The sequence below is a fragment of the Hyposmocoma kahamanoa genome, unplaced genomic scaffold (genome assembly GCF_003589595.1).
Source record: "Hyposmocoma kahamanoa isolate Upper Pololo Valley unplaced genomic scaffold, ASM358959v1 260, whole genome shotgun sequence".
Classification (NCBI taxonomy): domain Eukaryota; kingdom Metazoa; phylum Arthropoda; class Insecta; order Lepidoptera; family Cosmopterigidae; genus Hyposmocoma; species Hyposmocoma kahamanoa.
Genome location: NW_020653764.1, coordinates 239,780 through 252,184, shown reverse-complemented (window position 1 = coordinate 252,184; position 12,405 = coordinate 239,780).

Here is a 12,405-nt window from a genome sequence, read left to right as displayed (position 1 = left end):
TAGCTGCATATAGTGCCCAATACTCTAGAGAAGCTCTGTCATTGGATAGGAATGACATAAGAGTCTTAAGAGGGAGCAGAGGAAAAATTCCTAATCCTCGATTTGATTTTAGAGGGATATATCCACTTTAAAGTTAAAAATAAAATATTGTATGAGTAACTACACGATATATTCAAGCATTGACACTAATCAGAAACATAAAACAATAAAGTTTCCTCGATAGATAAAAATCACGAAATGACCTCTAATTTTCACATTTTTTCGATTTATCTTCGAAATGCTACAGGTTATTAGGACAAAAATTAGATAATTAATTATATTTATGCATGATCGACAACTGTCACTACGGATTTTTTAAAATCCCTTTACTTTTAGAGTTATTCCGCTAAAACGAATTCGGTACTTTTAATGCGCAAAATTCAACATCTCCTGTCGCATGTCACGCGAACTTCAGGCATATATTTGTTTCAGAAATTTGGGCGGAGCCAACGTCAAAACTTTTTTGGCATGAGAGCTCTTAACAGGGCATTGTGACTTGAACAAGCACATGTAAATATTGGAAAGAGAGAGAATAGATAATGTACATTCTGCCACGAGGCGGATGAAACTCCTGTTCATCTACTTTCTTCATCATCTTGATACAAAGTTCCATAATGGGAAGGCACATGCCACAACCAAAGGACATTAAATCTGTCGTAACCAGGTAAGTCCTTCAGTTCTCCAACGCTGTCGGCCTTGGCTCTGCACTGTAATTAGTGGTGATCACAATAGATCAGTCAGTCGCAGAGTTGAGGGGATGCATAGGCCCTGAATAAAGTAATAATAATAATAATAAGTTATAATGAAAAAATAAGTTCATCTTTTATCTTTTTTAGATGCGAATTGTACCAGTAGATATAAACTCAAAATCAATACAAAGACGGACCTTAAAAGTCATCATCGTCATCATCATCAACCTATACGTTCCACTGAAGGGCACGAGTCTCCTTTCAAGAGAGGTTTTTAGGCCATATCTGTTCTACAACAAAATGTACGTTTTGTTGCAAGTAAAACGAAATTTAGTATAATTTTAAACAAAAATTAACCCGGTATTATTGTAATCTTAGTACAGAAATAATAAAATACAAAGCCGATTATCTGGTTTATAGCTCGCAAATTACTATTGCCGTCTGACAGTGTAGCACTGTTTACTTTTGGTATTTATAGGATCGGAAAAGGAGATTTTAATTTGTTTACAAATACAATGGAAAAAATAATAATTTGAAATTTACTATGAACTTTTCGGTGAAGGAAAAGATTGGTGATGAAACATAAAACACATTAATATTTCTGACTTACTGCCTCTCAAGCAGAAGTCGTGGGTTCAAATCCGGTCTCGCACTTCTGAGTTTTTCAGAATTGATGTGCGAAATTTACCATGAGCTTTTTGGTAAAGGAAACTATTGTGATGAGACCTTTAAGTGGAATTAGATTTACAGTCCTCGGAAAACGCGTGCCAGCGTGGCGGATGGCCTTAACCCTCAACTGAGAAGAGACCCGTGCCCAATAGTGGGATGTATAGATGATGACGATGGAAAAAATATTGTCCAGTACATTTTGATGAAAGTAAAAGTCTTATTTTGGTCAGCAATATTATTGTCGCTACAAGACCTATTAGTTAATGTAACTCACAAAATATTGCCAATGTTCATACGTACGTGTATGAAACTTGTAGCACTTCTGTGTATTCTGGAATAGTCTCGAACGATGACTGTTATATTATTACCCCGTATTTCCATTAGATACGACGAAAAGCAATCACAGGGACAGCTATTTGTATTGCCTGTTACACAACACAAGATTGTAAACAAAATTTATGTATCAACACAATATATCTATATTTATTATTATTAATATATACATATATAGTGTATAGGAAATGAAACAATTTTTTCTGATTTAAATCGCGTATATTTGTTTTTTCAAACAAACCGACGTTTCGGGCCATTTACAGGTCCCATGGTCACGGTTGACTCAACGGTCAACCGTGATCAACCGTAACGGTCGGTTTGTTTGAAAAAGCAAATATACGCGATTTAAATCCGGAAAAATAGTTTCATTTCCTATGTGTAACAATCGCGAAAACCTAAGAACTCGATATATATAGTGTAGTTAGCGAGTGTCGTCTGCGAGTGTATCTGTGGTTACACTCACGATGACACAATTTATTACCTGAGATCGTGTTGTCTGTTGTTTTTTAATTTTGTAGTTGAACCAACGTCATTGTACGCTTACAAAAAAAAGATGTAATTTATGTTTTTCTGTTTTTCCTCATGCAGGTGAATTATGTGTAATTATTAGTGAGAAGAAATGTCTTAATCCATAACCAATATAGTGTATCTCAAAATAGTCTAATGCTGTCTAATAAATTTTATATGTATGTTACTTTGTTCAAAATTTTAATTTAATTTCATTTAGTTTGTATGCCGTCAACACTTGTAATTGTTATGTTTACATTATAGATCACTTAAGTCAAATAGGATAAGAATGTGTTGTGAACATAATGTTACATAACATATATTAATGGTAATTGGTCTTTTATTTCAAAACATAGTTATTTTTACGTAGTGATTTTTTATTTATTAGAACGCTCAATTTTTTTTAAATGGAATTTTTTTTTAAATTTATAAAAAGAAAAATATTTTAAATAAAATGGTGGATGAAAACACAGCTGTGCATTAGAGATACCGTGTGTCTCTAGACGCGGTGACTGGTAAAACCTATATAATAACAAACACCCTGGCCGCTGTTATAAATATTTTAGATTGATGTTTAAATTTTTTTATGGTTACAAGTGACGTGATGAACAAGTCGTACGCTTGGAGGTAAGCGACACGCCTGTTCATAGCAGCTGCAGTGCCACTTGGAGCTTAAACAATGATCTGAGAGACTGAGTCATGAGTTGACAAATCACATGCGCTGTAACTTCACTTTCTCTTTAACACCGGGACGCAGTACATAAGTAATGCTCACGTTACTTCTTGGCGGCAGAAATAGGTAAGGTGGTACTCCCCTGGACAAACTCTACTGCTACCAAAATGATCGTGCTTTTAATCGCAAAGGATTAAGTAAGATACGAAAATATTGTTATCATCGAAAAAAAAAATCCTCGATTTTGTAAATTCAAATTTTCAACTAAAAGTAATAAATGATTATCACGGTATAACTTCTTTTTATTTTCCCGATATTTCGGAACGGTTGCACACACCATGGTCAATGGTCTGGTCAGGTCAGTGCGTGCAATGTAGTGAATAACCACGAAATTCTTAAAAAAAACGAATAAATAAATTATAAAATAGTTTTTGATTAATCAAACATTGTTTAAACTTAGGGCATTTAATACTGAAAATGTAAGGTAAATTATGTGTCCAGGAGTACATTTTCTATAACCTAAGCACATAGCTACTCTAGTTTTTTGGAAGTTAACGATTGCTTTGTTAACCTGTTTCATTGTGATATAAATAATTTGACATTATAATTTTCGCGCTCATCAGTTCCCGGATAATTATTTATGCTATTGATTAATAATTTACGCTACCCATCGTCATCATTTATAATTATAAATAAGGTGATGCCGTGGCACATTACCTACATTAACGCGATTGTCTACATGTGGCGCCATCTCTAAAGTTAATCGTGAACTACTTCATAAATACAACATGGAGGGGTGAGAAACGGAGCGGACGCTTACCTGAATAATAGAGCACAGGGAATCGGACAATAAATAAAATTAGCCTTAATAATGGATATATACAGCAAAAAAAAAAATATTACGTTGAAACAAATCATTTTAAGTCTCTAAAACTATGTTTATTTGTATTTAAAAATAAATTGCTGGGCAAGCGGCACTGGTTACAATGAGAATATTAATAGATGTTCATTTGTTTTCTACAATAATGTGCATATTACGTATGAACTACATACAATCACGAGTGTTTTAATGCCTAATTATGTACAGTTACATACATCATACATACATACAACCGCATGTTACGACATGGTTACGACTGCCGAAAAGGCGGCGAATAAAATCTTTTCCCACGACTGTCACACAAATGTAGTTTTTATTTAATTCATAGACAAACTAGAATCGGCCCCAACTATTATGTCGTTCGGTATCAAGCATCGAGTATATAACCAGAAATAGAGACGAAGTGTCATTTAATTTGTTTGAAAACTATTCTGCCATATCGTTACTGTGACAACTGCGCTCCGATTGGCTAGCCCGAGTTCGAAACAATTGACGGGTGTCGCCAACGGTTTCACTTCAAATCGACCAGTTAACTTGAGCTTTGCTATAATGGACGTAAATTGCAAAATTACATATTTAATATTTAATTACTGATGAAATGTGATTCCGTTTGTTTTGTAATTAGATGTTTTGCTGTTTTTCCCACGCCACCGAATAGAACAGCACGGTATTGTTAGAGATATTATATTTATTACAATAAATACAGAATATTTTTTGGAATATATAGAGACGTACACACAGGTCAGAAGTTGGCCTGTATATATTTCAGTGCAAACGAGAGTTGATATTTATAAGAACTGTATCGCTAATGTGTTACCAGGAATATATGGCCCTTATTTCGTCTCTATTTCTGGTTATATACTAGATGATATCAAGTAACATGTCAAATTTGTCTAAATTGTTTGCTATTGACATTCCATTTCGAATAAAACTTCATCTCTACTGATATTAGAAATGAGATTGAATCAAATCATTTTTTTTTCAGAGATGTTCTATAATAATAACATTTTCATTCAGATAAGCAATTTGCTCTAACAAAACAGTTTATCTTTATGCTGGTCGTAAATTGCGATTTTTTAACACATATAGGGCTTATGATACGTGTAGATAAAATAATCAAGAGCTCCCTGTGAAAAAGTTCGTCCTGGGAAGTATTGCCACCTTGCTCATTTCTACCGCCAACCAGTAATATGAGGATTACTGCGTTCCGATTTGGAAGGGTAAAGGTGCTGGTGCAAATACAGGCACATGGGACTTGTCAACTTACGTCTCAGAATGACAAGCGTAATGCCCCTAAGATCGTTGCAAATTAAAGCTCTGAGTGGCACTGCAACTGTTATGGATAGACGTGTCACTTACCACCAGGCGCAAAAAAGCTTATTATTGAACTCAACACTTGTTTATTAGGGAAGGTAGCCGCTGAGACCGAGATTTCTCTCCAACGTGAGGTTCTCCCTTACGACTCTCCCACCACCTTATTTCATCTGACTTAAATATGAATTATCTGATATTTTCTTGTCAACGTGCACATGACGGTATCAGAACAACATAACCGTCCTTAACCTGTTCAGGAACTGTACTTAAATAATATCACACACCAAAATATTACTGTTCTTTGTGTCGTAGTGTAATCAGTGACGACGAGTCCCGCAATATTCTTGTATAAAAGAAAGTACGGCTATCACAGTAATGATAATAAATAATAATAATAACGCACACACTCAACATAGCCCCGCACTAGGGAAACCCTGTGTCGCGGGTGCCATGGACACACACATAGACAACCATAAATTACACCCAAACTCACGAGAGAAATAATTGTAGGCCATACAAATATTTCTCCCGGCCCGGGAATCAATAGGATTCCCGGCAATCAGTAGGATTATTGCTGTTGAGTCATTGACTTACAAATAAATGGACGACGGGTCTAATACATAAACCACGAAAAAAATGTCCCAAGTCAACCTATTCGAAATTTAAATTGTAATGTCATCGCAGTATCGCGCTGTCAGTCGAACAAATGAAGACTAAAGCGGAGTTTGGCGCTCTGTATACGATTTTAGCGCCTTACAAGTGCGGACACTTTTTAGCGCGGACCCGACGTCCATATGTTGAGTCATAATAAATAACTAAAACCATATACGAGTAGGTTGTAGAGAAAAAATATTTTTGCTAATATAAAATCCAATGGCACTGGCAAGTACTTATACCACCTTATGCAATCACGCCGTTGTTTTTGAAGGGACATGCGTGTCGTAAAAGTTGCAGTGCCACTCAGAGCTTTAAATTGCAAAGATCTGTGGGGCATTGCTACTACGCCCGACACCCTGTAACATAAGTTGAAAAGCGTCATGTGTCTTGTTACTTCACCAGCAAATGAAAAAATGTCCACTATATCGTCGATATGTGTGTGTAACATCCACAAATATATGCATATAAATAATTCGGTTTTGTTGATACGTCTCTATGGAGAGGCAGTTGGCGGCAAACATCAGAAATCACTTGAAAACTGGTTTCATATAGTGAAACTAGATATAATTTTGGTGAAATTACAGACACTTGGGTCTTGTCAACTTATGTCTCAGGGTGACGGGCGCAATGGCAGTACCCCTCAGACCTTTGTGATTTAAAGATCTGAGTGGCACTGCAACTGTTATGGACAGGCGTGTAGCTTACCAGTAGGCTCACGACTTGTTTGTCCCATCACTTGATAAAATAAAATAAATAAAACAGTATTCTTATTTTTTTTTTTCAGTGAACGCTATTACTATTTATGAACGGGTTAAGTAATCGTTTAAAAAGTTTAACCATACCGGATTAAAGACGTTCGCCTAATAACTTTTTTGACTTTGAAAGTTTCATCCTTTATAAAATGATTTCGCAAGCTCAAAGTGGAATTAATTTTGTGTATTATTTGTTACCCTTTATGCCTCCTTGGGGTATTTGCACAAAGTGTAATAATACCTTATTTATGAAAATATCTATGACGGCAACTAAGCAATCTAGAAATGTATTTACCTGCCACGGAATAAAGGAAATGATATATTATATATACTTAATATTAAATACATGTACAGCCCCCATGAGTCAAACATACTTTAGATAGAATGTACATACAAACGATTATTGGTTTTGTGCCAAGTAGTAGTCAAAGTTTAATTAACATGGCCAAAAAATGCAGCCAGGAAGCTTGGCATCCTTTCCAAGTTGAGGCGTTACTTCACATCGGAATAATATTAATAATAATAGTTTTTTATTATTATTTTTTTATAATATCAAGCGATGGGGCGAACAAGTCGTGCGTCTGGTGGTAAGCTACACGCCTGTCTATAACAGTTACAGTGCCACTCAGAGCTTTAAATCGCAAAGATCCGAGGGGCACTGCCACTTCACTCGACACTCTGAGACATAAGTTGACAAGTCCCATGTGCCCGTAATTTCGCCAGCACAGTAATGCTAACATTATTACTTGGCGGGAGAAATAGGTAAGGTCGCAGATGTACCAAGCACATGTCCGGTCGTGTATGGAGTACTGTTGCCATCTATGGGATAGCTCTGCTAAATACCAATTGGCCACCTTGGATTCAATTGACAAGCGTGCCAAAAGACTTAAAGGTGATTCGGCCTTAGTAGAGACGAAGCTGCAGAGCCTTGAACACCACCGTAAAATTGCTTGCTTATCGGTATTCTACAGTATGCGTAACGGTGTTTAACGTTTGTGATGGAATTGCAAGATTACTGCATTTCGGTTTGGAATATTAATTATACGTAAAATAATAACAATAATGCGCCCACTCGCTCATAGCCCCGCACTAGTGAATATTATTTTATTTATTTTTTTATGTTATTATTGTTATAGGTAATAAAAATAATAAATATATATAATAAAAGATTGAATTGTTATGATTAATTTGTAGAATTAGTTGTTATTTTGCGGAAATCCATGTTAATAAAAATGAAAGTAAATTAATTTGCTATTTCGCGAACCCAGTGGGGAAAATCGTGCAAAATAGCTGGGCTTGTGTTGAATACTTTTCTTGTTATTTTTCCACGCTCTCTGGACATAAACATAATAAATAAACAACACAAAAGCAACTACAGTCACAAACACCACCACCAAAAATATACCCGACACGTGTTTCGCATTTTTAAGAGGCATTGTTGGGAGTCGTTCATTATTCGACGCTCGATCGAGTCTCAATTCAAAGTATATTTATAACTATGAGAAAAGTATTTCTTTGATAGTTATTAATTTGTGGTGAGTCGCAACGCCGTGTTAACAGTGTCCATGTTTGTTTGGGATGCTATTTTTAGTACAACTGATCGTCCAGGGAAGTTTTTTTAGTATTTTTTTTCTCCCACGAAGCGGTAATGTAAGTATTACTTACCACGTTTCGGTTTTAAAGGCTACTGCAACTGAAGTGTCACTTACCACCAAGCGCACGACATCGTTCGTTCATTTAGTGTCACAAAAAAGCTTCTTTTCTTTCGAGTACTTTTGTCTTTGCGATTGCAATGTATCCATTGAAAATGAAATTGCTTTTCGGATATAAGCCACGTACATTTGTTTTTTTTTTCAACAAACCAACGTTTCGGACCCTTTATAGGTACCATGGCCACTGCTGACTAACCGGGCTGTTTGAAAAAATAAATTTAGATTAATTAAGTCCACACCAAATCCGAAAAGACAGTTTAATTCCTTTTTTCTTTTTCACAAATTTGTCGCCGGTGAAACGTTAAATATATGGGAAGTAAATTCGATCAATTATTGAATGTTATAATCTCAGTACAGAGTACTAAAACACCGACCTCAAAAGTACATGGAATTACATATTATTACTATGTTTTATTGAAATCGGTTACCGGGTAGTGCGCAAACCCGGATTCATCCCCTAGTTCGGCACTAAAATATAATACAATTCGGTTCTATTTGCTAAGTTTTATTGAAATATCCCCTAGTTCGCCACTATACAGTACTTGACACTGGAGATAATAAAAATCGGTTCTCACTACTCAAACTACATTGAGAGAAAAACGCCTTAAATTAGCAAAGAAATAGCAAAATCAACCATTAAAATAATTGATTCTAAATTAAAGTTAGGCGCTATTTATAAAAATGAAACTTCATGCGTGAACAGCCACCCTTAGAGGTGGATGATTTTCTTCAAAATGAAATAAGACCACTATCGAAGTACCCCCTTTCCAACAAAAAAAGAATCATGAAAATCGGTTCACAAACACCGGAGTTATCGCATAACATACATACAAAAAAAAGAAAAAAAGAACATACAGTTAATTAATAATTAACATTGAAATTGAAAACAAAACATTTCTAATATTAAAAATTATACGTTTTTCTAATACATACATTAGCGCATTTAGCGCAACACTAGTAAAAACTATTTACATTATTTAAAAAAAGTAACTTTTTGTTTCTCATCTATTTTAGGACTAATTTGAAAAAAAAAATAAAAATAGTCGACTGTCATTTCTTTCGTTCATTTGTATTAATGTCCCACTAGATAGATTTGTTGAATAAATTCGAGGTTAATTTTACGTTCTTATAAATGTATATAATTTAAATTGTTTTCCCTTCATTAACACATACTCACAAGCATCGTGCTTTTGCCGATTGATGCGCAATGGCAAATAATTTTCTCATTATCATTACATTCATGCAAGTTTCTTCTATAGGCTATTTAAATGAATGTAACAAATAATGATACAGACATCAATAAACGTTGACGTATATAAACCGCCCGCCGACGTTTTTCCGTGCACCTGTTGGTAAGCGACACGCCTGTCCGTAACAGTTGCAGCGCTACTCGGAGCTTTAAATCGCAAAAATTTGAGGGGCGCTACCACTGCGCCAATCACCCTGAGACATATATTGAAAAGTCCCATGTGCCTGTAATTTCACCAGCACCTTTGCCCTTCAAAACCGGAGCGCAGTAACGCTCATATTACAGCTTGGTGGTACAAATAGGTAAGGTGGCAGTACTTCCCTGGACGAACTCTTTCACAAGGAGCTTTACTGCCACTCGTTACGCGTGTATGTCAATGATCATTTCCTCCGTGGCCGAACGGTTACCATGCCGGACGCAGAGGTCCAGGGTTCGATTTCCAGGACGGGAGAAATATTTGTATTGCCTACAATTATTTATCTCGTGAGTTTGGGTGTAATTTGTGGTTGTCTATGTGTGTGTCCATAGCACCCGCGATACAGGGCTTCTCTAGTGCTGGGCTATGAGTGTGTGCAAAAAAAAAATGTATTTATTTATCCTGTGATATTTCCTCCTATATTTTAGAGCCTCAGTATTTTAGTTAGTTTTCATCTGGATGTTCTGGGTGTGCAGGAAATTCCGCAGGTATGGTCCAGATATTTTTCTATACATTTACATTGCCATTCAATGTATTCATGCTGTACCTGGCATGAATTCAATTAACGGCAAAAATGTTGTCTTTTGGTCTTGCAAAATAAGACCCGTGCCTAGAAGTGGGATCTTGTAATTTAGAAACTTTTACGAGCACAGCAGCTTACGAAAGTTTTATCGCAAACGGAGGAATAATAATGAAACTCATACGGGATAAACAAACAAACATTGATAAGTAATATTTATTGGTTCAGTAGAAATAATCTTACGTTCATATATTTCTCATAGTGACATAATAATATTTTTATTATGTTACTATGAGAAATTGTTTTAGACAACTTGGTAATTTGTTTTGTTTACTGTATTTTAAGCATGACTATAGTCATAATTACGAAAGGCTTCAATTATGTCAACACCCACACGATAAATGTTAAACTTACTCAAGCTGAACTTGTTTTAAAAATTGTTCGTATTAATCGTGTAATAAAAAAATTAAGCTACATTCCCGAATACAATAATACCACAAATCTCCATTATTTTTAATCAAACTGTATGTGTATCGTGTATGTTAGAAACTACTATTTTATTTAAGGGAGTTCGCCAACCTAACTTTAAAGCGTGATTGCTACGTGCCACTCTCAAGTGCTACGCCATAGCTCGGAGCTACGTTTCGTAGCTCTCTAAGGAACGTGCTATAATAGACAAAGTTTTGTAGCGTACGTTTTTATTTTGATAGATTTTTCTATAGTTTTTTTATTACGAGTATATGAAAATTGTCTCGTTTTCGTTATTTATTTAACGTCTGTGAAATGCAGAAAATGTCGTTGCATTTTGCGGAATCAAGGAATGTCTTATATTGTATTATTAAGTATCCATCGTTGTTTTCGACACTGTTTTTCTATGATAGTAAGCCTGGTGGTAAGCGACTACGCCTGTTGATAGTAGAAAAGATCTGAGAGGCCACTGCACCCATCATCACGTGCCTGTAATTTCACCACCACCTGCCCTTTAAAACCGGAACACAATAATGCTTATATTAACGCTTGGCGTCAGAAATAAATAAGGTGGCTGTACTTAACGGAACCAACACTTTGGAAGGCGCTCTACTGCTACTAATGGAGATAAAAAGGAGATGGTATCTTAATAAAAGACTGGTCATGTGACAGACTAAATAGTTGTGATGTTGATAGTTGCCTAGTGAATACTTGACACAAATACGCACAAAATAAAAACAACTATATCTGCAATAATGCAGATCATTCTACTTGTAACCATGCCGATTATGAAATAAATAATATTATTCATGAGACAAAGGTTGAATAACTCATAAAAATTCCTTTAATCTGTCTAGATTCGAACCAGTTTCTAATACCATGCCGGGACGAATTGTGTTACCCACTTTTTTAAGTGTTTGTTACAGATTTTTGTATTAGGTTGAGTACAGATCTGGCGAATGAGCCGCAAATGCGCCTGTTTGTGGAAGGCTCGCGAGCTGCACACGTGCGGTACACAGCGCGATCAGATCAGGACCCCGATTCAGAACTTCAATTTATTCAATGTATTTATCAATGGTATTGTGCATTGTTTTAATAATTCTAAATCTCTTATGTATGCTGACGATACTAAAATATTTACTCTTGTTAGATCTGTAGAACATTGTCACCTGTTTCAAGAAGACTTAAATAAATTTTATAAATATTGCTCTATAAATTTTCTAAAGTTAAATATTGGTAAATGTCACTCAATTACCTTTTCTCGCAAGAAAAGACCCATTAGTTATGATTATAAATTTAATAATACCACAATAGACAGAGTGACCGAGGTGAGAGACCTGGGCGTATGCCTCGATAGTGAACTGAACTTTGCTTCGCATATTGATCAGGCTGCAGCCAAGGCTTATAAAAGGCTGGGTTTTGTTTTTCGACAGTGCAAAGACTTCAAGAATGTCAATACATATATTATATTGTATAACTCCCTGGTCCGAAGTCATTTAGAATATGCTTCGACAGCATGGAACCCTCATTATGCCAAGCATATAGACCAGGTAGAAAGTATTCAGAATAAGTTTTTAAGAAGACTAAGATATAGGTTTAAGAGCTCTATGCCCCAGTTTCAGTCGTTAGCATTAAGACGCGAACACAGAGATCAAATGTTTCTGTTTAAGATTATAAATGGCATCGTTGATTCTCCTTTCTTAATGAGTCGTATTTCATTCAAATGTCCTAGGGTTAATGCTCGCTC